Below are 6,318 nucleotides of genomic sequence, written 5' to 3' on the forward strand. Positions count from 1 at the left end.
ATGTCTGATCTGTATTGAGAAGTGCTGCTTAGCCTTGAAAATTGAAGGGATAATTTCTTGGTAAGATAAAAATCACAGATTTCTTAAGCTCAGATTCTTGCTGGTGATTACCATGGAATGGTAGCTATGATAAACCTGAAAATAATTCATTTGTGAGTTTTGAAACAAATAGATGCAAAACCACACACACAAAAAGACACTGGATTATACTGTCAAAAATATTTAAGATGAAATTTCCTCTCCTTGGGCAGGAGATTTCTAAAAGTTCAGATGATCATATTGTCTAGAGATCATAGATCTGGAGTCGAAAAGAAGCTCAGAGTCCATCTAACCCAACCCCCTTGTTTAAAAAAGAAAATGAGGACCACAGAGGTTAAAGGACTTGTCCAGAGTCATACAGGTAGTAAGTCAAATCAGAATTTGAACCTAGATCCTCTGATTCTCAAACCAGTGCTCTTTCCATTTTATCATGTTCCCTCCTCCTTCTGAATTTTTCCCATTCCTGCTCCCTTTCCCCATTACCCATTTAATCATGACCCAATAGTTGAAAGCACATTATCTCGGTCATAGTAGGTAAAACATTCAATCTTTGGATAAATGGATGAATGGGTACAGTACATTATAGATCTAAAAATTGAATTTAAGTATATGAAAATACTTTCAGAATTGTATATTAATGATTGCACATGTATAACATATCAAATTGTTTACCATCACATAGAAGGAGGAAAGGCAAAATTTGGAATTCAAAACTTAAAAAAGCTCATATGTTAAAAATTGTTTTCACATGTAACTGGGGAAAAATAAAATATTAATAAAAGAATTGCATATTAATATAATATAGGCAATGTAGTAAAGTAGATAGATTACTGGACAGGGAATCAGAAAGACCTAGATTCAAATTCAGCCTCTGACACTTTTAATGGCTCTGGGACCCTAGGTGCATCACATAACTTTTGTTTGTCCCAAAGAGTTTAGGATCACAAAGACAGGTGAAAGATCTATGTCACACAAAAAGGAGGGGTTAGGGTCACACAGAGGGGAGGGGCCAATGTGATATACTGAGAGGAGGAGTGACCATCACATAGATGAGAAACATGGAAGAACAGACAAGTATTCCAGTGGGAACCAGTGAAGAAGAGACCACAGATAGACTCTCTCTGAAGATACTCAAGATTTTGTCCTCTGCCTTTCTCTAGTCCCTGGGGAAGGAACAGGAAAGCTCTGGACCCTGGAGTTCATTTGACCAATGGGACAGATATCTCCCAGACTGGGGAGCTTTCCTGGGTTGCAAAGAGGGTGAACCTGGATCCAAGGACATGGGCCTACATTCTCCTCCTCTCTCACATCCTTTATTAGTAGCTAAGGGACTAAAGGACAGCTCTCCCAAGGCCAGGACCTGAGATAGCCAGGTGTGGGGAGGGTCACTACCCCCCTAATTCAAAACCCTCTTTTCTTTCAGCCTCTTCAACTCACTCTTCATTTTGGAAGTAGGCTGCTTAGCCAGCTAGATCCTGTTGGTTCTTTCCTTTGATTTCCTTTCTAGCACCAGGTGTCAGATACCATCATGAAGATCATCCTGTTCTTTGGTTTCTTGACTTTGACTGGTGAATGTGAACTTGGAAGCCTAATGGGGAAAGGTTATCAGGGGAAAGATAACAGGATGAGGGGGACTGAGCAAAGAAGGTAAAGGTCCATAGTGAGACATCACAGGAAAATCAAAGTCTTGAGAACTGCTGAAACTAGCAATTCCTTTACAGGCCCAGATTCTCTGTGCCCCCCAAGCTTTCCCCGACCCTAGCTCCTCAGCATGTAGAACAATGGCTATAATGAAAGACTTTTGGACATATCATTGGAGAGAATGGGCAATAATAGAGTAGTTGAGTAAGGGGAAGGCTAAGAAGAGGACAGGTAGGAGGCACAGTGATATGTTCCTGTGCCTGAAATCAGGAAACTCATTTTTCTGAATTGAAATTTGGCCTTAGACACTTACTGTGTGACCCTGGCCAAGCACCCTGTTTGCCTCAGTTTCCTCATATGCAAAATGAATGGGAGACGAAAATGGCCATCCATCCAGTGTCTTTGCCTAGAAAACCAATGAAGAATTGGACTTGACTGAAAACAACAGTAACAAAAAGGTTAGAAGAGGGAGGATAATGGGAAATTCTCTTAAGGGAGAGGCTTAAAAGGGACAACACTGGGAGTTCTTTGACTAGAAAGAAAGAAGCAAATGTTTACAACTATATAACTGTTCTAACACAAACCAAGAAGGGGGTTCTTATCCAGAGGTTCATTGACATTTTTTTGGGGGGTGAAGAATATTTTAGTAATGATTTCAATAAAATTGGCTTCCTTTATAATCCAACATATTCTATTTTATGTATTAAAAATATTTTCTGAAAAGTCAGCAGATTACCAAAAGAGGTTGAGTGGTATAAAGTCTGAGATTTCTTCAGTAGAATATTATAGATTGGAAAATAGTTAACTATGTGCCCCTCTTCTTCTGACTAACAACTTCTGGGATATTGAAGTCTGGATGTCCTTTCAATTCCTGGGACTGAAGGGATTTTCTGGTTTCAATTTGAATTATATGCTCTTTTCTTTAGATTAATTTAGATTGTGAAGACCACATTCCTCATTAATGAGGGTGGGTCAGTGGGGGGTGGGGATTGTGTTAGGATAAATGTGATTCTTGGGTCTTTTATTTTTGCCTCATTCTCTGTTATTGATTGGAGTCTGTTCCTGGAGACATGAATAAAATCTTCTCTTCATACCTTGAGAGATCTCCGAAATTTATTTAAGTGGCATTTGTCCCACACAAGGCTCATTACACATATAAAATGTTTGTGTGTGTGTGTGTGTGTGTGTGTGTGTTTAACTCTACCTTAGAAAGAGAGAAGAGGGAACAGAGGGTAGGAAAGAGAAACCAATATTGCTCTTTTGATGAGGTGAAAGAGAGATTGAGTCATTAAAAGAGAGATGGTGATAATTCTTAAGGAAAAATTAACAGTCATGGAATAACCCCTTAAGTTTCTACAGCACTTAATATTTTTTAAAGCATTTACACAAATTAATTTACAAAATGCAAGGAACAAATTTTGCTAGGATTTTTAAATGTCTTTATCCATTTCTTCATTCATCTACTCATTCATTCAACCTTCTCATTATACATGCAAGTATACTGAGGCCCAGAGAGCTTAAAAAAAGTATTGCTTAAGGCCAAATAGGATAGTAAATATTTAATGAGAATATCCTGTGTGGGAAAGACTCTGTTAGGCCCTGGAGGAGAGATCCGTTTTGATAAGAAAGGGTCCTTGCCTAATGGAACCTATGGTCTAATTATCAAATAAGATTCAAATTACAGTTTTAAAAAATATACAATATCTCATCATAAATTCACTAAGAATTGGAAAAGTACCTTTCAGAGTCCAGAAATGTTACAACTTAAGGATTCAGGATGAGCTCCATGAAAATAGCAGCATTTTAATTGAATTTTAAATGAGGAAGGAATTCAATGGTTAAGAGAACATTCTAGGCAAAGAGAGTAGTGAAATCTGCCGAAACTCTCTCTCTCTCTCTCTCTCTCTCTCTCTCTCTCTCTCTCTCTCTCTCTCTCTCTCTCTCTTTCTCTCTCTCTCCCCCAGTCCCTTTTCTCCTTCCCACCCATCCCACTCCCAATCCACCCAAGTTACTCAGTTCACTAATATGGAAAATGAAAATTCTGATGCCAAGTTTTTGGCCTACCTGAAATCTGACTACCAACCTTGTGTGGGCACCTTGATCTACCAGCAGTGGGTGGTGACAGCTGCTCACTGCTACCTACTGTGAGTGATGGTGATTCAGTATGCTCTTTTCTCTAGGGTCCCTGGCAGGATGGGATAGGTCTCAATCTGTCACTACCCTCCCCTCAAACCTAAGCAGGGTAACTGACTACTGGGGATTTTGCAGCATGGCCAAATTAATCTAGGAATTTGGGGAAAAGAATTCTTACATTATTACTGATTTCCCAGAGGATGGTGGGGAAAGGAGGCTTTTGGCATCAGGATTCAGGAGTATGTGAGGGAGAGGGGGAATTACTAAGATACTCCTCCCTGGAGAGGAAATGGAAGTGGGCAATGGAGGGAGAACTAGGGGTTCTGTGCAGAAGGAGGAATATAGAGGTTTTAGGAAGATTATGAAGACAAAGAATTGAAGATAGTATTCTCCTCAGGAAGCAAAAAAGTCTAGGTTTCCACAGGGATGAAAGGGGGAACAATAGGAAAGAGAAGACGACAGAGAAAAGGATGTTGAGAAAGGGCATGTCAGTGAACTCTTAAGAGTCATAGAATCTGAGAACAAGAAGAAATCTCAAATATCTAGTTCACATTAATGATAAAGATTTGCCCAAGGTCATTTGAGTAGTTAGGAGCAGAGTTGGGACTAAATGAATATAGTCAACAAAATTTCCCCCTTTTCTGTGTTACCACTAGGTGAAAATAGGCACTCCAAACCAAAACATTAAGGGTTGGCTCCAGGATCAGGAAATAAACTATGAATTTATCTTCCAACATCCAAATTTCACAGCCAACTCTCCGAAACATGACATAATGTTGATCAAGCTGGCCAAGTCTGACCATATGCTGGTGGACCTGCCTATTAGTGTCAATGATCTAAATGGATCAATATGTATTATTTCTGGTTGGAGTCAGAACTTGCTATATCCTTGTGAGTACCTAAATCTTTAGGAACCACCCATATTAGGACCATTACTGGACCAGTGCAAAGGAGAGGAAAAACACAGCTGGAGGGGGGAGAATTGGGACAAGGAAATACTAGTGGGGTCCATCCGAAGGTAAACCCTTTCTGGTCTTCTAACCACCTCTTCTGGGAGTACTGGATTACTATAAAAATGATCCAAAATCAGAAAAGGCAGAAAGTGTTCTAGCTCTGGCCCAATTTGAGGCTAGGGATGGTAATCACTGGGTCCTGGTGAATCTTATTGAATTCTACCAGTTTTTCCCCTGTTCTTTGGTTCTTTTCTTCTTCCTTATTCCCTCCAATTGATTTTGGAAGGGGGAGGAGATGGGGTGGGAAAAGAACAAAAAAGAAGAGGATCATAAGATCATAGGTCTGAAAGGTACCTTCAAGATCGATATAATCCAAGCACATTTTTAGAAACAAGCTCTGAAAAGTTGTGATGCATCCAAGGTCACATCTAGCAAAAACCAGAGATAAGACTTGATCTAAGGCCTCTGTGACTACAAATGAAACCTTATTGTTCACTACACTGTGTATAGGAGGTGGGTGTAGAAAGGAGCAAAAACAAATGGAAGTCTTCCCACTGTCTCTCTTGTATTCAGTCAGAGGTACAGACCTCCAGATAAATCAAATGGCTCAATGGCTTTCTCCCATTCAATGCAAGGGAGCCTCTTCAAAAAATGTCACTATAAAGAGCATGAATAATATGCTTGGTGAAGGAATGTCTTCACATCAGCAGAACTTCTGTCAGGTATCTCTCTCCTCCTCATGTACTCTTTTCCTCTCTCCAATTTGTCTGAGACAGTGTAGTCATGACCTGATATTCACCCAAATTTTTAGCTTTGAGGCAAGATGTCAGAAAGATTGTCCCTTAGAAATGTATATCCCTGTTCTCCTTAGGGTGATTCCTATCAACTGGCTGTTCCTGAACTGTTGTTTGGCATGGAATTACAATGGGTGGAGGGACAGCTTGCAGAGTGGTCCAAGGAGGATGTGACTTTCACCTTCCCCTCAGTGAGGCCCAGTCTCATCTATTGAGGAAACTTGTAGAACTATAGTGATGATCATCAGGTCTCTGGGGATGGACACTTTGTAGTGGGAGAGTGGAGGATTTAGAGGAATGGGAGGGTGGAAAGAAGACATTCTGACCCTATCTGCCAACTTTCTCCCAGGAGGTGTCTGTTACTGCTGCCATTTGCAAATCACAGCTCCATGGGATCCTATCCTGGACAGATGAATGTGTTCTGAAAGGTGATATCAGCTTCTACACCAAAGTATCCAGATATATATAAACTGGATCCTTGACACTATCAAGAAAAATTGAGGCACAGCTGTTCCCTCTCCTGATGTCTATGGTTTAGGGTATAACATTGCTAGTCCTTTTCTCTGCCTCCATCCTCAGAACAGGATTCCTCTAGAAATATCCTATTTGTATAACTTTTCCTTAGTTGAATCTGTTTTGGTGGGATAAGTTACTGAAGGGTTCCATGAGCAGTGAAGAGAGAGAGAGAGAGAACACTGGATTTGGAAGTGAGAACCTTGATTTTTGGAGCATATTAACTTGTATGACTTTGGATAAGT

General features: G+C 40.1%; 1 pseudogene; it reads left to right on the plus strand.

Annotated features, from left to right (window-relative positions):
• The first annotated feature begins 1,567 nt into the window (after positions 1-1,567).
• Positions 1,568-6,061, plus strand: LOC141522603 (serine protease 58-like; annotated as a pseudogene).
• Positions 6,062-6,318: the final 257 nt, after the last annotated feature.

Source organism: Macrotis lagotis, chromosome 1 (genome assembly GCF_037893015.1).
Source record: "Macrotis lagotis isolate mMagLag1 chromosome 1, bilby.v1.9.chrom.fasta, whole genome shotgun sequence".
NCBI lineage: Eukaryota > Metazoa > Chordata > Mammalia > Peramelemorphia > Peramelidae > Macrotis > Macrotis lagotis.